At 41.0% G+C, this 24,557-nt stretch overlaps 1 protein-coding gene across 1 annotated transcript in view; it reads right to left on the bottom strand.

Annotated features, from left to right (window-relative positions):
- OXR1 (oxidation resistance 1) overlaps positions 1-3,692 on the bottom strand; it is a 445,002-nt gene extending 441,310 nt beyond the window's left edge. Inside the window, exon 1 of the mRNA XM_019467866.2 lies at positions 3,581-3,692. The gene's annotated coding sequence lies outside the window, so the exon portion shown is untranslated. The remainder of the gene's footprint in view (positions 1-3,580) is intronic.
- Positions 3,693-24,557: the final 20,865 nt, after the last annotated feature.

The raw sequence follows: 24,557 nt of genomic DNA, 5'->3' as shown, positions 1-24,557 counted from the left end.
TGCCATTTTGCAAAGAAAGCCTCTTAGTATCAACGAGTCCTGATTTTCAAGATAAATTCCAACAGGAATATATGAAAGCATCCTAACAAGAATTGCTCTTAATTCCAATCATGTCTTGTGTTAAACCAGGGTTTTTCAACTTCAGCACTACTAACATTTGGGGTCGGGTAATTCTTGATTGCTGGGGACTACCCAGTATGTTGCAGAATGTTAGCAACACCCCTGGCCTCTGCCCATGAGATGCCAGAAACACCCCTCTCCCCAAGTTGTGACAACCAAAACCTCTCTCCAGACGTTGCCAGTGGACCCCGGGGGAGTGGGTGCCAAATTGCCTGTGCTGGAAACCACTGCTCTAGGCTTATCAGTAAGATGCCCTGAGGTAAAAGGTGATTTCTCTTCTTCCATGTTGACTAACATTTCTCTCTTAGTTCTGCCTCATCAAACCATTTCACCATTTTTTTTTTAAATGCCTTTACCTTAGGGAAGCAAAGATTCCACTATTTCTTTTTTTAAATTTTTTTTAATGTTTATTTTATTTCTGAGACAGAGAGAGACACAGCATGAGCAGGGAAGGGGCAGAGAGAGAGAGGGAGACACAGAATCCGAAGCAGGCTCCAGGCTCTGAGCTGTCAGCACAGAGCCCAACGTGGGGCTCAAACTCACAAACTGTGAGATCATGACCTGAGCTGAAGTCGGATGCTTAACCGACGGAGCCACCCAGGCGCCCCTCCACTGACTATTTCTTAAAGAATACTTGGGTTTAGGAAACAATCCTCCAGGAAAAGTATAGTCAAAATGTGCTTCTGAGGACTAAGAACCAGCCCAAGGGTACAATCCTCTGTATTTCCAATGCAAGAGATGAAGGGTAGAGAGGGAAGGGTTTTCTCATTTCACATTAAATTAAACATTCTATAAATGCAGAATTCACCTCCACATGCTTATAAGATGTTCAGGTGCCTGAATTCTGCCTAGTTTTGATTCTAAAATCAATTTGCCCAATAATCACTTCTCCTTGATCCCCAAACAAACAAACAAACAAAATAGGCAAACATATAAGGTTATGTTTTATCTGAACAGCACTTCAGGGAGAATTAATGGCTAAAAATAATTTATTTTATCTTCACCACATGTTCTAATAATCATCATCAAAGGGGGGGGGGGAACAGTAATAGAAGTGAAAACTGACATCATTAAGTCTTTGTTCAACTCTCCACCTTTCAGATGCCAGAATCATGGACATATTTCAAAAGGACTATGCTAGAAACTGAGAAAGCCATGGTCACATGGAATATGAGGCCTGGCCTGGCCATTAGAAGCTTGCTGTCCTTTCTGCTGTGTGCCTCCATGGGTCAGTGATCACCCTGTGACAACCTACACCATGAGCCTTATCACTTTCTTGGAGAGTTCTCACTGCCCTTCATCTGAGTCTCCCCCCTGCAACGTAGATGTGGGAACTATTTCTGATGGTTGCACAACAACGTCAGAACCCATCCCTCTTAGATATCCACAGACCATAGGCACAATGCTCACTCTTCTTCTTTTGAGTCCTTTCACAGGTGACACAGGTTGCAAGAGTCACCTTCATCCTCATTTCCCCACATCCGGTAAAGCCTCTCTAAAAATATGGCAACGACGACAGAGCAAAACAAGCTGGATGGAGTCTGAGAAGACACGGACATGATGACAGCTCCTGTTTCCCCCCACCCCCACCCCAGATTTCCATCCTGTACGCTGTAGAAGCTCTTTCCCTTCTTGCAGTTGGTGGGTGAAATCTCTCCTAGTGAAAGAGGCGTTTTTGCATAAAGCCTTTTGAGTGAGATGCTGGTTTATTCTATTAATCTGGTCTTTTTCTTGTTAAGTTACATTTATACGCGGGGAACCCAGGGAAAACCCCTGCTCTCGAAAACCTGCGAGTGTTGGTCACTCTGCAGGGATTCTCGGGCCCCAAAGGCCATTTGTAGCCATCACACTTCCGGAGTCCGTGGGGCAACATCACCGCGTCACCTGCAGGGGCAGCAGAGTGAACTGCGGACCCCCGGAGCGACGCCCCAGGTAAGGACCCGCGGACTCGGGAGCCTCTCTGAATCATGGGGACTCCTAGGATACCCTCCCGCACATAAGGGACCGCCGCCTCCTCCTCGGGGTACCAAATCAGAGGACTAGACCCGCGCCAGGTTTGGGGTGTGCGACGGCAGGGGGAGAGGTTAGAAAGGCGCATCATTGGACGAGCGAAGAATGTGACCCTGGAGAAAGGAGATAGAAGAGACGTAGGAAAACACGTTTCCCTTAATCCCCTCCCCGTGCTGCCTGTGGATCCCAGGATCTCCTCGTCATGGAAACAGACTGCAGCAACAGACGCGACCCTGGGCAGGCAACACGCACACACGCGCGCACACACGCCCCGCCGCGAGTTGCACGCCGCAGACTTCTGCCTGACTTCCCAGCCCAAAACATCTCACCTCCCGGGCCAGAACACGGATTCTTTTGGCCCAGAAGCGACCACTCCTCTCCACCGCCCTGCAACACACACATTCCGACTCTACATTACATCCCCAGGGTGCCGGGAACCACTTACGGGAAGCCCTGGCAGTTCCCGTGCAAATGACTACCTTCCCGGCTACCTTATCTGTCCAAATCTCCTACTAGCTCGCCTAAAGCAAGCCGCCCTGGGACCAAGCCAGGTAGGAGAAGGAGGAGGAGCCTGGGGTGCAAGTGAACCTCAGAGAACCGCTACTAAGTCAGTATTCAGGCGGACCGCACGTAGCCTCCAACCCCTTCCTGAGCCTTTTGGCTCCAGCAGCAGCCCAGTTCCTCCACCCGATCTCTGCACCGCTGCCCTCCTCCCCTTCACCCAAATCCCTCAACGATTTTCCAGCTGGCCGTTCCAGGCCACTTTCTGCATCCATCCTCTCTCTCCAGACGGTTCCCAACATGTGGCCTCGCATACTCACTCCAAAGACCTCGATTCAAGGCTGCCTCTCACCATCATTATATCGCCCTCAACCTGGCACTAATTCCCCCAAATTATCCGGGTCTACTCGTTTCTCCGGAACCTACTGTCCCTTCCACCTGCGTCCTCTGCTCTCGTTCAAATCCGCTTTCCACGCGCCCCAGTTTTCATCCATCTTCCCTCTGCCGCTCCGACCTGGACACGCTCACCCCCTACCATGCCCCCCATACTGCGCTCTCACGCTCATCCCACCCTAACCCCCCGAAGACACCCCGCTTTCCCTCTGCGGCTCTTCTCGGCGGGGCGCCCGCATCCCAAACCCAGCCTCTCCATCCCACACCAGCCCGCCTTCCCGGCCTGCCGGATCCTCTCCCTCACCGCGCGGTCCTTCCCTCTCCCCAAGTTGGGCCCCTCGGCCCACGCCAGAGTCGGTTCGGCCCTCCTGCTTTGCCGGTCCCCCCTGCTCCGGCATCCCAGTGGCCGCCCGCTATCAAATTGGCCAAGCGGCTCGCCGGGACGCCGGGACGCCGGGCACCGGGGCCAGCGGCCAACCGTGCCTCCCGCCTGCCAGCCTGGGCTCCCCCGGACGCCAAGCCCTCGCCCCACCGCCCAACCACCTTACAAACTTACTTGCGGGTCGCCAGGAGGGGGCTGCGGTGAGCGGCGGCGGGCCCCGCGGCGGCGAGTGCGCCCCTCTCGGCGGGGCTGGGCGGCGCGGCGCCGGCGCTGCGCTCCTGCGGCCGCGCGGTGAATGGGCTCAGCCTGACGCAGCCCGGCTCTGCCCGCGCCGCCGCCGAGGCCGCCGAGCGCTTCCACACATGCTCAGTTTCCGGACCTGCCTGCGTGGACGCTACCAAGCGCGAGCAGCGGCGGGGGAGGCGGAAAGCGGCCGGGCACTGGCGGCTGCGAGCGGGAGGCTACCACCTCGGAAGCGGGGGAACCAGAGGGACGACGCGGCCGCTAAAAATAGCTCCTGCGGAAACCGCGGCTCCGGCTGCCAGCGCCCCCCTCCCACGCGCGTCCCTGCCGCCCGGCGCTCGGGATCCTGCGCTCGCAGCCGGCGAGGGGACCGGAGCGCGCGTCCTGCCAGCACCCCCCCCGCCCGCACTCTTAGCTGCACCCCGGCGCCTCCCTCACAGCCCCCCTCCCCCCCCCCCCCCCCCGCCAGGCTGCCGGGATTTGGGGCTCCCGCCTGCCGGGCAGCCTTAATTTCACGTCTCGCCAAAGAAACGGAGGAAAGTTGGTTTACAACGATGAAAAACCTCCGCCACAACGAAATTGGCTCAGACTTTTGGAGAAAAATAAGTTTCTATGGATGCTTGGCTTTGTTAGGAGGAGGAAAGGATGACGGTCAACATCCCAGAGAGGGGAGCCGTGGGGCGGGCTGAAGGGGGCTCTGGAAAGACCTGCTAACGGGAAAACTTGTTCTCGCGGCGTTGCTCACTCCTCTTTCTGCGGGTTTTTTATATTCGCTGACACCCATCCTGATCTTGTTGGCTTCGTTGTTCTTGTTATCCGAACTATAATTTCTTTACCGCTTGTCCTACCTCCATCCTCCCTCCACCAGCCCGGCTTTAATTTGAGCAAAGAAAAGGGTGCAAACTGGAGACGGCTAGGTTCTGTTGCCTGACTCGGAACCTGGCCTTTTGGTAACCGTGCCGAGCGAGGGTTCCAGTCCTGCTGTCAAGTTCGGGCCACGATGTGTCTCCCTTGGTCTCCTGAGCATCCAGCACTTTCAGCCTCAGATTCTCTCAGAGCCGCCGCACCTGCAAATTAACTATTTCCCTGCTGTTCGTTTCCAGTATATGCTACCTTCATTCCTGACAGTCTACTTTTGAAATCTTTCCGCCCTTAAACTGAGAGTTACAAATGTTTCCTGGGTCAGATTCCCGCCTTTTTGATTCACCCCCCTCACAGATATCTTATAAAAGAATCATTGTTCTGGTTTGACAGATGAGAACGTTGACGTTCAGAGATGCTCATCTTTTACCTGGAGTCAAAATATAATTTTTAATTTAATTTAATTATTAACCCAGAGCCTGCCAAACTAGAAACTCCCGTGGTTTCTGTGTGACTTATTCCCCTGAATCAATAGCTTTACCTGAGATACAGGCTGAGGAAATTTAGAAATTATTCTCCGTGGAGTGCCTAAAATTGAAAAATACCGACTGGGAGTTTTTGGGGTTTGGGAGTTTTGTTTTGTTGCCTGATTTCTTTCTGGGCATTCATAGTTTAGATTTCATGTGTTTTGTGGGAGTGATAAATTTCGTTTCTTCATTTATTCAGAGAATTTACTGAGAATCTTCTAAGAGCAATGTTTTCACTTGGAATGTACTTTATAACATCTCACAGTTCAGTTTCTTTGCTAAGGCTACTTTCTTTTGCTATTGTTACAAATCAGTGAGGTTTTGCTAACCCCACTAAGCTACCAACATGGATGTGCTTTTTCACAGAACTGTGATGGTACATGTCTATTTGAATAAACGGTTGTCCTCCCTCCTAAGTTTCCTCCTTGCCGTCCCACTTAAAATTTAGGGTCCTGTCCAGCCCAAAATAGATGATCAATTAATGTTTGATCTTTTACTGCCAAGTTTTCAGTTTCTTGATTCATTCTTCCCTTAAAGCATGTCTCCACTGAGGTGCCTGGGTGGCTCATTTGGTTAAATGCCCAACTCTTGATTTCCACACAGGTCATGATCTCACAGTTCATGGGTTAGAGCCCCATGTCGGGCTCTGTGCTGACAGCTCAGCGGAGCCTGGAGTCCGCTTTGGATTCCATGTCTCCCTCTCTCTCTGCCCCTTCCCTACTCACTCTTGTCTCTCAAACATAAATAAACATTGAAAAAAAAATTTTAATAAATAAACAAATAAATAAGGCATGTCTCCAATAGATGTCATCTCCAGGACTAGAGCCACTTTGAAATGACAACAGCATTTTCCTAATTTTCCATGAGTGATTAACTGGGAAGAAAAAAATGGAATTTCCTTAGGGCATCAATACAATTCACCCATTCGTTTCTGTAGGCAATAAAAGAAACCCAGTGGTTTTCCTTCTTCCTTTCTCGTCGTTAGTCTTAAGGTGGTTATGATGGTCTGAAGATCTCTATGCTACAGCATGCACCCTAGACATAATCACGGACTGGGCAAATTATGATTTGAAAGTTCACACTTCGATTTCCCATCAAAAATGTAATTCAAAAACATTGCATTCAGGACTCTTGATAGCAAATAACAGAAACTCAACACTAACTAACCTAGGCAACAAAGAAAATGCACTGGGCCGTGTAAGTCAGAAGTACAGGGGGTAACAGGAATGAACCATGGCTTAACAGCACCAGCAAGAATATGTTTCTCTCACTCCTGTCAGCGTTGCCTTCTGTGTTGGCTTCATTCTCCATCAGACTGTGTCCATCGTGCACTTCCAGCCCTACCCAGATGACAAAGTTTTCGATCTTACAAAGAAAGCAGACCTTGTGCTCTGATGAGCAGATCAGTCTTTGACAAAGGGCTCTGGTCGGATGCCCTAGGTTGCACGTATAACCTTGTGCATCCTCTGGGGGAAGAAACCTCTCAACAGGAAAGTATCCAGTCAGCAGAAGAAGGGGTAGGGGATGCTTGCAAGATAGAAATAATAGATATCTGCTACAGCTATTTTTCTTCATAGGCAAAAAAGGACAGCAAGCCCCTGGTGGGATATCAGTTGGTTTGAGTTATTCAGAAATGAGCAAAAGAATAATAAAGGTTTGAAGTGATTTTTCCTATCTTTTTTTAGGCTCAGATGCTTTGATTTGTCTGCCTAAGGGTTAGCAGTTAGCCTGCTTTTCGTTGCCTTTTCATCTTTATTTCAGGACCCTGGTTGTTTCCAAAGTAGTGCCACTCATTAAAGTTTTTGAATGAGACTCCAGTCAGCTGAGGCCTCCAGTCCACAATCTGTCTCTACAGGAAAAGGACATTTTCCATATACTTTTTTTTTAATTGAAGTATAATCAATATGCAATGCTGTATTAGTTTCAGGTATATACCATATGGATTCAACATTCTCCATATTCTTGAAGCTCATTCTTTCTTTTTTTGATTTATCATTTAATATTATGTAACATGTTTGATAACAGTGGGCCTTCTCTCTTTTTCCTCCAGTCCAAGTATATGGGAGAAATGCTGTTCTTCCTATAATAAATATATTATGCCTTTCATATGGATCACTGTTAGAATTATTTACATAAATGATTGTCACCGCTTTTCTCTTTACTTATCCCCAAGCCCACGCAATTCACTTGTTACCTCTTGATATTTGTCTGTGAATAAACAAATGTGATCCATGAATCGCTTTATTTAAAGTGCATTTTATAGTTAGCTTAAAATCATCAAATCTGAGATCTTTTCCTTAACTGCTTCCTCATCAACTTTTTTGCACACGGTGTTCTAGGAACTCACAGCGTTTGTCATAGCACATGTTTTTAATCCACACCTCTGATTATTACTCCTTTCTTTTCCTAGTCCTTCTTTATTTTACTCTGTAGTTCTTTCTCCTTCTTTTACACCACTCTCCCATTGGTTTTAGTTATCTATATGCCTTTTCCTCCCCTACTGAACCACAAATTCACAGAGGATTGGGAATATGGCAGATTTATACATGTGTGCATTTGTATTATCTTCAGTGTTCAACAGATGCTTGCTAAAGCATGAATGGATTATAAGGGGAAAGTGAATATTTAGACCTGAAACGAGAAGACTCATGGGGTGTAAGGGATCAGCCTTAGGTCCTCTGATTTCAGGAAGTGGAGAAAAGATGGCCAGGGCTCATGCTGGAGGTAGCACGGCACGGGATATAGATTTTTGCCTATTCCACCATTTAGTCTGGGGACACCCCTTTTTAGCGCCTTCTTCTGACCTTTACTTTTTCTTACCAAATTTCTCTAAGTTGGAATTCCTTCAGTATGATCTATGCCACATTACCAAGTGTCTCTAATGTTTCCAGATACTGGCACTGACCACTCAGCACACTCTGCTTCTATTACATGGAGACAGCCTGCCCATTTTAGACGGTTGGGCACTGGTAATTAACTTTTAGAAAACCAGAACTAAATTAAGAATGTAAAGTAATTCATACCTGAGTTCTTTAAGGGAAAGGAAATACCAAGATGGCTTCGTTGAGGAACTATTAAAAGCTTATCTTCTTGATAGGTATTTTCCCATAGTAAAACAATAATTTTTAATATGGAGAATTAAATGAGAGTAAACCAAAGTCACTAATGCCCAAATTATTCTTTCATTTTATAGATAAATGTCATAACAGATCAACTAATGATATGTACTCAAGATATAAATGTTCATTTCCCCCTCTCTCTGTACTTCAAGGCAAACACTGCTTTAGGTAATCGTCATGGGACATTAAAAATGCTCACAATGGGGCACTTGGTGGCTCAGTTCATTAAGCATCTGACTTCAGCCCTGGTCATGATCCTGTGCTTTGTGGGTTCGAGTCCCGTGTCGGGCTCTGTGCCGACAGCTCAGCAGAGCCTGGAGCCTGCTTCAGATTCTGTGCCTCCCTTTCTCTCTGCCCCTCCCCTGCTTGCACTCTGTCTCTCTCTCTCTCCCCTAAATAAATAAACATTAAAAAAATTTTTTTAAATGCTCATAGTATTAGTGAATCAAAGATGCCTCTTGACTAACAGACTTTAGCTCTGATGGCCCTTTCCTCAGGGAAGAAGAATGTGGATAATTGTGTACTTCAAATATCAGGCTACTCTTTATTTGCCTCTAAATCTAATATAAACATTACATAGTTATTGAACAAGCAGCAAGGTCTTGATACAGGTGCAACTCTTCACTTCTCATTGACTCCAGTGCTCTAGTAACAAATGTTCTTGAGATATGATCTCAGAGTCTCAAGTATCATCAGGTACCTCTATGTGTCTCATTCTGGGTAGACATTCACTTCGCACACTATTTATCACTTAACTCTCAGAGCAATCCATTGAGATAATATGTTACTTAGCATCCTGTTGGTTGTACATATAGAAATCCAACCTAAGCTTGTTTAGATGAAAAGGGAGATTTTCTGGCCTAATAATGGTACAAAATAGAATCTCCAGAAGGCAGGAGCTTCTGTGATCCTTAGAGGGTAGAAATGCTGTCATGAGTCTCCCCACTTCTCATCAACATCTTTCTCTTGTGTCAGTTTTATTTTCCCACCTTATAGATAGCCTTCCTCTACAACCTGCAGGGTCTAAGGATTCCCAGCCCCCCATTTCTTTTGGCTTTAAAATGCCCAGAGAACTTAGTGACTTGCTTTCAAAGAAAAAACCATGAAAAGGAAAAAATAGCAACTTTATAATAGAGAATTCTGACAGACACCAACTTTAGCAAGTGATAAAAATTAACATCATCGGTGATGCCAGGTGGATATGTTTTACTTTCTGATATGATGTGTTAAGAGCACCTTATCTCTGTGGAATTATTTCCAAAAACCTACAATTTTAGTCCAATCATGAGAAAATATCAAGCAAACCCAAACTGAGGGACACTACAATATACCTGGCTGGTACTCCTCAAAACTAAAAGTTGAAATATTATTCTAATATTTTTTCCAAAAATTTAAAAATACATTTTAAAATACAGAAAATAAAGCTAATGTCAGTAAAACAAATTTCTGGGGAGAAACCACCATCCAACCAACTTGGATTAAGTGTCCATCCAAGACCAACTAATGGTGAGGAGCAGGCAAAGTCATCTAATGGACAGATGTCCCCTGGGTCCTACATTTGCTATTCCAGCCATTCCCAGAGAATGGGAGGGGTAGATAGTTGTGAGCCAGGCAGCAGTCCAGTTGGTGAGACTAGGAGGAAGACCTGAAAGTCAAGGGACTGAGTATTATATGTCAATTCTAAGATAAAATAGTCCACATTTTAACCTTCATGAAGTTGGAATGCTTCTATTCTTTCTCAGTGATATCAATTATGGTTTAGATTTGGTGAAATATGGGAATTTGCCTATGAACATAATAAATGAAGAGACCCAGAATTCAAACAGAGACCTTTAACCACTCTATGGTCTGGACTCTAGAAAACTAAATAAACCTTTGAATGTCATTCCTTTCAGTTTTCCCTCCATACTAGCCATAGTACCATATAACACCGGTGCTAATTATACCTACCCAAAATGCAAGAACAAAAGTGGAATTAAAACCATGGCAAATCTGGCCTAAGAGTTTGTTGTTCTAATAAAGTTATCACCAAGATGTTACACATAGCTAGAAAATTAGATGGAATTCCGGGAAGTTAGGGCAATCAAGGGCCAGACGTTAGGCTATTTTACATGTATTATACATGAAACGTCATAATATTCCAACTTAAAGATCTCACTTTGATATTTCAGCTTCAATAGCTAGAAAGAAGCTAGATTTATTTTAAAAATAAATTTTCTTGGGGCATCTGGGTAACTCAGTTGGTTAGGCAGCCGACTCTTGGTTTCTGCTCAGATCATGATCTCATAGTTCAGGAGTCTGAGTCCCACATCCGTGCTGCACAGTGCTGACAGTGCAGAGCCTGCTTGGGATTCTTTCTCTCACCCTCTCTCTCTGCTCCTCCCACACTCTCCATAAATAAACAAACAAACAAACTTTTTAAAAAATTAAAAAATAAAAATAAGTTTTCTTAGCCATGTACCTCATTGGTTCAATAAGATATGAAACTCGGAAATATGGAGATTTATTGTTTCATATCTTTAAGACACCATTACATGCTATTAAAATATAACTTGAGAATGAGACAAAGCTTCTGTCAATTCAATTAAATTCATAATCGTTTAGCGTGCAGCTGTTATTAGCCGACCACCATCCTAGGCCCTCGTGATGTATTACACAGAGAGATACTTGGTTTCTGCTTTCATGGAGCTTTTATAGCATAATTACAAATGAGGTAAGAGTTTAGAAATTCTAGGAGTCCAGAGAGCATATGATATGACCAGGAATCTAACCAGGTCTGGATAGATAAAAATGGCCTAAAGATACGGCGCTTAAACTGAGAGAAGGAAAACGACTACAAACCTTTAGTGAGTGCTGGCCACATGCCAGTCACTACATGAGGTGCTTTCCCCAGCCTGACAGACACCGTTCCAGACGCCAGGTCATCATACGTTCCCCTCTCTTCCCAGAGATTTTACCTGTAGGCTCAAGTTGAAAGGCTGAAAGTCTGCTTTGCCCAAACATCCTTGTACCTGGAATCCCAGATACAATTTAGGCTCCACCAATCAGAAGCTCCTATTAGACTTTTGAAATTTGCACCGAGTACATGGGAGAGACTTGAGACTTGCTGGAACAGTAATTGCGGGTGTGGCACTGTCTCCCTGATCCTGGGATAACAGATGGTGATCTGACATCAGATCGTGACCCAGTCATGGCTACAGTCGTGTCATTCTCAAGCTGAAGACACAAAATCTGTATGAAACCCCACCTCCCTTGCAGCAGAGGTAAGTGCTCTCCCGATGGGCTATTTCTGGGGAATTTTTCTGAAAGTGGATTCTGGAGGCTCCGTGTATAGTATGCTCTTGGAACTATGCTCATTATTTTTGTAAGCGCTGGTTCTCTGAATAATTTCTTCAACATGTAATAATCCTGGTTCCTTCTGACTGCTACTGAGCCATGGATTAGGTGGCATTTGGTGCCAGAAGTGTTCGCAGACCATTAAGTAAGGATATCTGGGATCCGCCCACTGACCTGGTTGGGTTAGGAGGGTATGAGGTACAAGAAGTCCATAATCATCACTGGGCAAGTGTTACCTGTACTATAACCTGGGGTTAAAGTGTGACCTGTGCTTAACTGAAATGAAGTGTCCAATGAAAGTGCAACATCAGTGGTCCTCGTGGTTGTTGCCATGATGCACTATGATGAGGATGGGAACTGTAAAGAACGTGGGGTGGGCTAACTGTTTCTAATTCTAGTAGAGAGCATAATGGAAGAAAATGAGAGGTTTAGGGATTTAAAATCTTAGCTCAGGGGTACCTGGGTGGCTCAGTCAGTTAAGCTTCTGACTCTTAATCTTGGTTCAGGTCGTGATCTCATGGTTCATGAGTTCATGCCCCCCATCAGTCTCTATACTGTTAGCTTGCGATGCTCTCACTCCCTCTTTCTCTCCTGCTCAAACTCTCTAAACAAATAAACAAACAAACAAACAAACAAATTAATACTTTATAAAAAAAAATTAAATAAATTAAATAGAACCTTTGCTCAAAGCGTAGTTTGAGAAAGCTGAAGTTTCTATATGGTTCTAACAAACATCTCATCCCTTGTACCTAGAGTGCTAGACTTCTATATTAAAGCAATCATATGTAAAAACTAATCCTATAGATCCTAGAGTTACAATCTAGTGTGAATTCATGGCCTGAAAACAAAGAGACTGATTGGGGAAGTATATGCTTCAAGAACTGAAATGGTGAAAAATGTATATTTGACATTTGGAAGAATTATTCTGTATTTCCTGAGTCCAAAACTCTACTATGCCTACATATCTGCTGAAATGCCTTCCTTTGATTGCCTTACCTGTAGTTACCTTGTCTGAGGTAGTTGCTTTGAAAGATATCTATTCTTTCATCCACCACTACCAACTTTCTTCAGCCTAAACCCTAACCCTAACCCTAATTCCTAATCCCCCCTTGAGTGAAACCTTAGCATGCCAAAGAAGTTGGGTAGGAGGGGGTGGAGGCAGTTATGAAGTCAACCCATATAGGAATTCTAAGTGCTTAAAGAATACAATATTTGGCTGTTTTAAAATTATATCGGCAAGAACCAGTGGAGTGTGTGTGTGTGTGTGTGTGTGTGTGTGTGTGTGTGTGTTGTGTGCACGCATGTATTCTGAGATTGTCAGACCAGGGAAGAGAGAGGGACATAATTTATCAATGTGGAGGTGCTCATTAGAGACTTACATTTGATGTGCTAGCGTAAAAAGTTGGGAAAGATACTACTGACTTGTTCACTTGGGTAATTAAATCCTTGTCATACTGGTGGACTACACTGAATGAAGTTGAGACGCTAGAAATTCCTAGGTGCAATACAAAAGAAATCTGAGAAGTTATAAAGATAAGAATATTGGAGTGGAATTATCAAAGATGATTAGCTCAACCACTCCCTAACGATTGGTCTCTGAGAAGACCCAGAAGACGCTTCTGTCATCAAAACACTAAATGCTACATTGACTCTCCTCTTTGGCCAGGATTGAAAGTAGGAGATGCTGACACTGAAATGGTTTCTAAGATTTAAGGGAAATAAAGAATTTTCAGGACAAAAGAGGTCAGGTAGCAACTTAACCAGCAGAGTCAGGTGGGTGATTTTCATAGTGGGCGATAGGACTGAATTGGTTACAGAAAGTGTGACCTACAGAGGTCCTTGGAAATGGCTAAAAATCACAGGCTCCTTAGGACTGTAACACCTGGATGACACACTGAGGTCTTCCTCAATCTATCCAACCAGAGTAGCTCTCATTGTGATGAAAATCGCTCTGACTTAAGCTATCACAATACAAAATCATGGATTCCCACCTGATTTCTAGGCCCGAGTGAGAGCACTGGAGCCTAGGTACACTCAGAGAGGAATCTTGCATCACTAGTAGATACTTGATTCTTTCCCCCAGTTTTTCCTCCAAAGGACTTGTAGTTATTTACCAGGGTGATTGTATATTGGGCAAAGCAAAGTACGCAGTCTTTTCCAGTGATTGTTGCATTCTAATTCTGATCCAGAGTGCCACTGTGGTCCAAAGGCAAGAATTGAAATTCCGTGCTGAGTTAGTGTCGCAGAGAACTCTGTGGTTCTGCAAACCAATTCTGTGCTTAATTCCCCCATTCCTGAGTGAAGGGTTGGAATGGTATACTCAGCAACTGTTAATTAACTTCCTGACATTTTCACAATGCTTTCGAGGTAGAAAGACCCCCCTCAAAACAAATCTCCCGCAAACCTAGTCTTCAACTCTCTAGTAAAAGATATATAATAAGCCAAAGAAAAATCACATTTCTGGGGGAATCATAGAGAAAAGTATCACCACCAAATATTTAAAAGATTCCAGGGTAGTACCTGCGATCATAACCTCCATGCAACTCACTCGTTTAATTTATGCACAAACTATGTGAATTCTGAAAAAAAGACAGAAGGTTCTCAAAAGCTTAGATGATTATACCAGTTGCAAGTGATTTTTCAAATGTGACCCATTACTGGAACAACTTGAGACAGCCCCTGACACCAGGTACACAGCTATTTATTGGCCAGATATGGTTTTCATGGTATCCATGAACACAGAACTCCAGAAGGTATGTGATTTCACCTTTACTTGGCAGGAGAGCAATACAATTTACTGTCTTATATCACAGCAAGATCAACTCCCTGGTTCTGTGCCATACATAGTAAATAATCCAGAGGCCCCTTGATTATGCCACCATCCAGGTTTTATGCTGAAAAACTTTACTGATCATATTCTCCTAGTATGACCTGGGGATCAGAAAACAGTAGGTACGCTAAGTGTCCTGGTAAGACAGGTGACAGGAAGATAGATTCAGATCAAACTCCATATATGAGAATGTATGCATATATGTACTTATTATCCATTTATTTACTTAATGTTGCTCCTCTTGGCTACAATGTATGTTCCATGAGATCAGGGACTATGTCTGCATTATTTGACACCACATTCTCAGCACAATCTTGGCACCTAAAATAAATGAGTATCCAATAGATAGGTGTGTTCTTTACTATATACCCTTTGCTAAAGAATGGTGACACTTATTACAGCTATCTTCTTCTGGTAGAGATCAAGTTTTCGGTGCTAGGCATTATGATTCAGAAAGGTTCTGAATTCTGCGAAAACAAGATTTGATGTGAAATCATTTGGAAGGAAGAAGTATGGTTTGGAATAGGTAATAAACATTATAAATTTCCTCAATTCTCAGTGATTTCTATTTGAAAGTACTTCCATTTATGAAAAAGGACAAAATAATTACTTACTTTAAGAAATGCTAGGGAGATACTGGTCACATGGGTCAATTATGATATTCTATTGAGTATTTGTTGTTTGCTTTTACCACTTAATATTGAGCAAAACATTTTGTGAAATATGAAAATTTAATAAGAGAAGAGGTCAAGGAAACAAAAGAAAGGAGTAAACAAAAATGAAACATCACTAAGACATTTCATATCAGATTTTGTTTTTAAAAAGGGGGTAGTATATAATGTTTGTTGCTTATCCAAATAACAATTGGTAAAGAAAAAAATGTTTTTTTACTAAAAATTAAATTGCATTGTTTTTAACTTCTAGAATAAGATATTGAAATGATCAGAGACGTCTTTCTAAATAACCAGTATATTATGCCAATAGAGGAAAATCCACACAGGAAACCAGGAGCCTCAATGTCATATTTTGCTAGCGCAGGGCAGATGAATTTGCTTTACCTACCCACCTCCCGTCATCTGTCTAGCATCAGCCTAGATGCTACTACACCAACACACCATCCCCACCATTTAGAGTTGGGCTGGAGGCACTTCCTAGGTACTGTCATATTGTCATATTCTATCATGCATTATTCTGTAAGGCTTAATGGTTGCAATTTCCTATTTTCTCATCCGATGCCCATTTTGAAGACAGGGGCTATTTCTTGTTTCGGATGATATCCCCAACACTCGAACAGTGTCCAAGCCCAAAGCAGCCACCAATAAACATGGGTTGAATAAACAAGGAGATAAAACATGACAATTGACACCATGTCTACTGACAGAACATTTTCTCAGATTTGATGGAGAAGGGTCTGGTTGCTCCTGATGACATTTTTTAACTCAGAGAAACAAGGGTGGAGGTGAGGATTGACCATGGGCTTAGAAGACCCACAACCCGGACTTGTTTTTTCTTCTAAGGATCAGCCCCATTTTGACCCATTCAGCTTTGGGAAAAGGCATGAACCATAAAAGAAATAATTTATAATCTGGAATTCACTAAAATTAAAAACTTCTGCTCTGCAAATGATAATGAATGAAAAGACAAGCAATAGACTGGAATAAAATATTCGTAAAGACATATTGGTTAAAGGTCTGTTATCCAAATTCTACAAAGAAACTCTTTAAACTCAGAAAAAAGAAAACAATCCAGATTAAAAAATGGGCCAAGGGCCTTAACAGACATGTCATCAAAGAAGATATACAGATGGCAAGTGAGCATAAGAAAAGATGCCCCACGTCATATGTCATCAGGGAAATGCAAATTAAAACGAGATACTACTTCACACCTATTAGAATAGCCACAATTTAGAACACTGACAACACCAAATACTGATGAGGATGTGAAGCAACAGGAGCTCTCACTTACTGCTGGTGGGGATGCAAAATGGTACAGCTACTTTTGAAGACATTTTGGCAGTTTCTTACAAAACTTAACATACTCTTAACCATCTGATGCAGCAATTATGCTCCTTGGTATTTATGCAAAGGAGTTGAAAAATATGTCCACACAAAATGTACACAAATGATTATAGCAACTCTATTCATAATTGCCAAAACTTGGAAGCAACCAAGATGTCCTTCGGTAAGTGAATAAACTATACAGTACACCCAGAAAATCAAATATTATTCACACTAAAAACAAATGAGCTATCAAGTCACGAAAAGACATAGAGGAATCTTAAATGCATATTACTAGTTGAAAGAAGCCAATCTGAGAAGGCTGCATACTATATGATTCCACCTATGTGACATTCTGGAAAAGGCAAAACTATGGAGATAGTAAAAGGATCAGTGGTTGCTGGTGATAGGGTATGGGAAGGATGAATTGGCAAAGTACAGATTTTTAGGGTGATGAAAATAAAATACTCTGTATGATGTTATAAATATGGTATATGTCATTGTCCATATGTCTAAACCCATAGAATGTCCAACACCAAGAGTGAACCCTAAGGTAAACTATGGACTTCAGGCGATTATGATGTGTCGGTGTTGGTTCGTCAATTGTAACACGTGTACTATGTGCATCTTCTGACCACAACGACATGAAATTTGAAGACAACCACAAGAAAAAAATTGGAAAGCCCTCACATAAATGGAGGTTAAAGAACATCCTACTAAGAATGGGTTAACCAGGAAATTAAGGAAGAAATAAAAAAAATACAGGGAAGCAAATGAAAATGAAAACACGATAGCCCAAAACCTTTGGGATGCAGCAAAAGCAGTCATAAGAGGGAAGTATACAGCAATACAGGTCTACATCAAGAAGCAAGAAAAATCTCAACTACACACCTAACCTTACACCTAAAGGAGCTAGAAAAAGAACAGCAAATGAAGTCCAAAGCCAGTGGAAGAAGGAAGACAATAAAGATTAGAGCCGAATTAAATGATATAGAAACATTAAAAAAAAAAAAAACAGTAAAACAGATCAGTGAAACTAGGAGCTGTTTCTTTGAAAGAATTAATAAAATTAATAAACCCCTAGCCAGACTTACCATAAAGAAAAGAGAAAGGACACAAATGAAATCATGAACGAGAGAAGAGAGATCACAACCAACACCACAGAAGTACCAATAATTATAAAAGAATACTGTATTATGAAAAATTAGATGCCAGCAAATTGGGAAATCTGGAAGAAATGGGATAGGTTCCTAGAAACATATAAACTAGCAAAACTGAAATGGGAAGAAACAGAAAATTTTAACAGACTGATAACTAGCAAAGCAATTGAATCAGTAATCAAAAATCTTCCAACAAACAAAAGTCCAGGGCCAGATGGCTTCCCAGAGGAATTCTACAAAACACTTATTTTTTAAAAAATAATTTTTAACTTTAAAATTTTTTAATGTGTATTTATTTTTGAGACAGAGAGAGAGGTGGGGGAGGGGCATAGAGAGAGGGAGACAGAGGATCCAAAGTGGTTTCTGCACAGAAAGCAGAGAACCAGATGTGGGGCATCATGACCTGAGCTGGTCGCTCACTTATTGATTGAGCTACCCAGGCACCCCTCTACCAAACATTTAAAGGATTAATACCTATTCTTCTCAAACTGTTCCAAAAGATAGAAATGGAAGGAAAACTTCCAAATGCATTCTATGAGACCAGCATTACCTTGATTCCAAAACTAATCAAAGACCCCACTAAAAAGGAAAATTACAGGCCAATGTCCCTGATGAACATGGATGCAAAAATTCTCAACAAAATACTAGCAAATCAAATCCAGCAGTACATTAAAAGAATTACTTAAGACAATCAAGTAGGATTTTTTCTTGGTCTGCAAGGGTGGTTCAGTATTTGCAAATCAATCAAAGTGATACACCACATTAAAAAAGAAAGGATAAGAACCATATAATCCTGTCAATAGATGCAGAAAAAGCATTTGACAAAGTACAGCATCCATTCTTGATAAAAACCCTCAACAAGGTAAGGGATAGAGAGATAGAGATACCTCATTATCACAGAAGTACCACTCCAGTGGGGGATGTTGATAATGGGGAAGCTGTGCATGTATCCAGATAGAAATTACATGAGAAATTTCTGTACTTTCCTCTCAAGCCTAAAACTGCTCTAAAAAGCATAGTCTTAAAAACACTTAGGTCTTTTACATTTTTTTCTAGTGTTTCTATTTTCTATTTCATTGATTTCTGCCATTATCCTTATTATTCCTTTCTTTCTAATTACTTTGAGTTTAATTATGTTCCTGGCTTAAGGTGATAATTTAGACAATTGATTCTGAACATTTCCTCTTTTCCAGTACAGACATTTTAGAGTTATACGTTCACCACTAAGCACAGCTTTAGCTGTATCCCATACATTTTGATCTGTTGTGTTTTCATGACTATTGAGTTCAGAATATTTTTAAATTTCTCTATTTTTTCTTTGGGCCATTGGCTATTCAGAAGTGTGTTGTTCATGTTCCAAGTATTTGTAGTTTTTAGGTGTCTTCTTGTCATTGATTTTTAATTTAATTTATGTTTTTGAGACTCATATATGCCAGTATGTTGACTATTGTGGTGAAGGTCTCTTGTTTGCCTGAAAACTGTGTGTATGCTGCAGATTTTTGGTGTCCTGTTCTGTAAGTACTAATTATGTTGAGTTGGTTAATAGTACTGAGAAGATGTTCTATATTCTTACAAATGCTTATCTATATTTACGGAGAATGGAGTGTTAAATTTTCTTGTTATGCTGTGGATATCTTTCTTTAGTTGGGTGGGGTTTTGTTCCATCAATTGTGATGATCCTTTATTATCTCTACCTAGTTAGAATTGCTATGTCTTGTTAATAAAGTTCCTCTTTCATTATCAAGTAATGTTTTCCTTTACCTCTGTTTCATATTAACACTGTTATTAATCCAAATATTAAGAGAATACTACCAGCTTTCTTATCTTTACTGCTTATACAACATGTCTTTCTCCATTCTTTAACTTTTACTTTATGTGTGTCTTTGTATTTAATATACATATTTTATAAACAACTTGTAGTTGGGTCTTGCTTTTTTATAATTTTGAATGTCAATTTCACTTACATTTAATATAATTATTGGTATGATTTGGCTCAAGCTCACCATCTTCATATTTGGTTTTCGTCTGTGATTTTGTGTTTTTGTTCCTCTGTTGATCCTTTCGTTGTCTTTTGGGGAGTTAACCAAATATTTTCTAATATAACATTTATTTCCTCTACTGATTTCTAAACTATATTTCTTCTTCAGTTTTAACTGGTGGCTGTAACACTAGACCTCTTTTATTAATTTATTATATTTTAAGTGGTTATTCTAAAATAATAAAATGCATGTTTAACCTATCAGAAACTAATTTGAATCAATATTGTACCATTTCACATTACACTGGATATTTTACACTTCTACTTTCAATTTCAAACTTTTCACTTTCCATCTGATATTTCCCATTTCACAAATGTAATAACCTTAGAACAATGCAACTTAATTTACTTGTCAATCTGCTGTACTTCATGTTATTGTTTAATGTTTTTTCCTTCTACATATGTTATAAACCTTACACTGTTATTGTTTTGCTTTAAGCAAAACAGTCGGTTATCTTTTAAGGAAAAATGAGGGGGATAAAAACCAATCGTTTACATTTTCCAATTTATCATTATTTTTGGTAGGTCCAACTTTCTATCTGACATTTTCTTTTAGCCTAAAAGACATCCACTCCCTTAGTACATTTCTATCTACAAGATTTTCCCCATGTCAAATTCCCCAAAATGACAGTATGATTGGTCCAGTTTGCCATTGTTTGATTGTTTTTCTTCGTATCAGTTTATAGATTAGCTACCATTAGGTTATAGAATCTACACTTGACCTAATCAGCTGTAGATGAACTTTGAGGATGAGTAACATAGCAACCAGAACTTTGGATGAGTAACCAAATATTGCTGACTAGGGCTACCTCTTCAACAGAGTCTATAGTTGGAATAGTTTATTCCAGAATAATATTCATACCAGCTACCATTCACTGAAAGTTTATAAGGCTTTATAAGTTTATAGTTCAGCGGTTATCAGAAATTATTTGATCTAATCCTTACAGTTACCTTAGGAGGTAGTTATTTTTATGTCTTAAATAAATTTTCTAAATCATTTACAAAATCATTTATTGCAGAACTGAGATTCAAAGCCTAAGCTGCATGACCTCAAAGACTATGCATATTTTTTAAAACCCCATGCTGTGCTGTTTCCTATAAAACTAACTGGTTGCCAACACTGCCTAAGTGATCTATTTGAAGATGCACGATAGAACAAAAGAATGAGGACTAGAAAAAAATTTCTCAAGAATGACGGGAGTTTAGTTGGGAAGTGTGGGCATTAAAACTTTTTAGACATGTAGAGCTAACTCCAGGTAGTTGTCTTACATATGGTTACAAAGCTAATTATAACCATGGTTTTTTTTACTAGGAAAGATATAATATGAACACCAGGTGATGTATGGAAGTGTTGAATCACCACACTGTATACCTGAAACTAACATTGCCCTGTATGTTAACTAACCAGAATTTAAATCAAAACTTTAAAAAAATGTAGTAGAAATGTTAACAGTGATTACAACTTTACAAATGTTCTATTTTTCATGCAAGGGTTTTTAGAAAATGTTAGTTTTTTAGATCGATAACAGAAGAAATGAGAGAAAAATAAACCAGAAGTCACAAGTGGTGCTCTTTGGATGGTGAAATTATTTCTTATTTATTTCATTATGCCTTTCTATATTTTTCAATGCAATCAAGAAGAGAGATAAACATTATCAGAAAAAATGTATTTCCCCTTTGATGCTGTGAAAGGCTCAAAACACTTGAAACATGTAGCAGCTATGATGTTTTTATTCCAAAAATACATACATCTGTGCAGGAGATACTCCCTTTGAGTCTGCCTAGTCCAATCAAAGCCCCCATCCAGCCAGGCTGATGAGAAAGGTAGCCTTAGATACTCCTGGAACTCTTCCTTGCAAGAGTCCTGCAAAGGCTCTGGATGTTGTATGAACAGCACAACGTGTGAAGGCCCCATGTTTCATTGATCCACACTGGTTGCTGCTAAACTGGCCAGCATCCAGGAAGAGCTGGGTTTTTGAAAGCCAACAGATCTCTCACTATCTTTTCACCTAGCATGTAGGAAATTCTGCCGTTTCCTCGAGGTCCTGCTATTTGTAGGATTTATGGCTCTCTTCTGCTTCTAGGCTAAAGCAAATGATCTCTTCATTACTTCTCTCAAGTCCCTCAAAGCACTTACCTCTCTTCCTTTCCCCTGTGGGATAAATCTCTTTGTACTTAAGACTTTCACAGAAGGTAGGAAGACATCTTGTCTTGGGCATTAAAATATATATATATCTCCATTTTGTTCTTCATGATGAGTAGACAGCCAAAGATTTTTTGGCAGTCAGTGCTGAGCAAAGCTTTCAGCTAGGTGTTGGAGTTGAAAGGAGCTCACAACCCAGCTGGGAAGATAGGCCACCCATATGGATAAATAATCAGCCAGAGAGAGCCAATGATAAATCCGTTGGTGTTAGTTTTATTATCTCTTTCCACCGTCTTGAGATCTTTTCACATGTTTTGCTTCCCTTTCCTTTATCTATGTTTTTTTTTTTCTTTCATATGTCCTTAATCAGTATCCTCAGTCCTTTCCCCCAAATGGAAGCAGACAGATTTCTTCCTTCCTACACAGATTACTCAGTGGGTATGTCAGAGAATTTTTGTTTTTCTCACAAAGCAAATTAGAAATTTGAAATGTCAGGTAGACAGACGTGTTAAAAGTTCTTGTCAGGTATAGGAAGAGAGATGATTCAACATCTATACATACAGGAAACACAACAGAATTCAGTTCTATTATGTTTTGGGGAGTATACATCTCATAAATTACAGTTCTGGATCATTTCTACAAAATCTCTGCCCTATCAAAAGTTTCTCAAGAAACACCACCTTGTTTAAAAATCAGAGTGATACACAAGTGACTAGCGCTCTCATTTCATCCCCTGAGCTGTCAATCTATGAAGCTTTTTATGGAGCATTTCTTCTTCTCTAAGTATGCCTTTGTTAATGAAAGAAACCTAACGTTTTCTTAAATCAACTAGTTTGTCCAATACAGTATAATCTCATCTAGCTTTCCAGATCACTTCAGTGTCTATTTAATGAATCAGAGAGAAAAAACAAATGTAGAGGAAAACAAAGAATAAGGGAATATCTGTCTACAATTTTCTAATATCAGAAGATTGGAACGAAACACAGAGAAACCCACTTAACCCCTTACTGTCCCTCCAACATTCCCTATGCTCACCTTTCTTATGACTGTTATCATTTTGAAGCGGATGATGATTTCCAAAATGTCCTATTTTCAGGATCTCAAGAACACATGAATAGTGTATACTAAATGCACATTGCATTATACATTATTGTTCTGAGTTGAAAGAAGCTTTCTTCTTGGATATCACAGTTTTAGTGTGAATAGTTGGGTTCCAATCCTCACTCCTCTTCCTAGACAAGTGGTGTTAGAGATGTGACTGCTGCTCTGTGTTTTAGTTTTGTCATTAATATGATGAGGGAAAGACTAGAATCAAGCTTCGAGGACTGTGGTGTGGGATACAAGAACTGCTCCAGTAGTTGGAAAGACTAACATAGAGAATACATATTTGGAATTTTTCATTCTTTTTATGAGGGGCACCCAGGTGGCTCAGTCAGTTGAGTGTCCAACTCTCGATTTCGACTCAGGTCATGATCTCACGGTTGTGGGATGGAGCCCTGTGTTGGGCTGCACGCTGGGCGCAGAGTCTGCTTAGGATTCCCTCTCTCCCTTTGCCTCTGGCCCTCTCGCTCACTCCCATGCCCTCTCTCTCTCTCTCTCTCTCTCTCTCTCTCTGAAAAAATAAAAAAAATGCTTCCTTGAATATAAAGTAAAAGAGAAACTAGTTTATTTAAGAGTTATACTTAGAGGTTTGGGATTTATTCGTATATTTTTCCTCTCTTTGGATATATATCAGATGCCGTTGGACAGAACCCGAAGAGTTGTGAGGAGAGCCTTTTCGAACTAGTATCGCTCTGCGAAGGGCTCTCTGCCAAACATATGATTTGCTTCTACCATTTCTTCACATTGACTTCTGGCCATAACCTACCTTGGATATCACTTGGGGTTTTCCATTTCAATTCCAAATTATCAGTTACCCTTTGCTGCCGCCTATTTTCTCCTGCTGATTTTGCCATGCGCTTGCCCACAACAATTGGCTTTGTTCTTCTTTCCTCTAGAAATTACCCTGGCAGCAATGTCTGGCAGAGTTCAGGACTGTGATCTCCAAAGAAGCATAGGAAGTAATTTAAAAGCTATTCTGGAGTCAGAGCCAAGGGAAGAAGTGTTAGTAAGACAACAATATTAAAGGCTAGTACTTTATAACTCAGTATTTGCTTACTTATTGGATTCATTTAGCTCTTTTCCTCAAAAGAGAGCAAGAGTCTGAAATTTCTTCCATTCTAAAATGAAAGATAACCCTTATTTAAAATTTAAAAGACAGAAGAGCCTTAAAAGTGTTATGTAACATCATGTTTGTGGCTCACTGCATTTGTTTTTTTATTCTTTCAACTTTAAGTAAGCATTTAATGAAGGAATGCATCAGATGCTGTGTGGGTACAAAGTCAAATCAGATGCAGACTTTGTATTAAGAAGCATTACATATTGAATAGAGAGCAAAAATTCTGGAAAATAAATAAAAAGTGAAATGTTGGAGGAATACATCTCATGGAAACTTGAAGGAAAGGGAGATTATTTCTAGCTGGGGAAATCAAGAAAGCTTTTATGTGGTGGTAGGTATCCTTTTCTTCTTTCATTATTAATTGGGATTCTGTTGTGAAAAAAGATTCAGTGGAGGCTAAGCAAGAAATAATGAAATGGCAAAGTATGAGTGCAAGAAAACATATTTAATGAAATAAAACTTTTACTTCCAAAGTTTAGCAGTGGAAAGGGGAACTAGTTAGGTCTGTGTTAAGAGTCAGAAGCTCGACTGTAGTTTAAGAAAGGCAATGCATTGGGCCATATAATTGTAAAGCCCGGAGGGACATTAATTGCATGCATAATTGGATGCAGGTTCTCAAACAACCTCATCAGCCTCACCAGGCACTCCCTATCTCAGCCTGATGACTGTACTTCCTTTT

The sequence above is a fragment of the Panthera pardus genome, unplaced genomic scaffold, assembly GCF_024362965.1.
Source record: "Panthera pardus isolate Hobbes unplaced genomic scaffold, ASM2436296v1 HiC_scaffold_7, whole genome shotgun sequence".
NCBI lineage: Eukaryota > Metazoa > Chordata > Mammalia > Carnivora > Felidae > Panthera > Panthera pardus.
The sequence above is the reverse complement of the archived record's forward strand: the minus strand, read 5'-3'. Positions and strand labels throughout refer to the sequence as shown.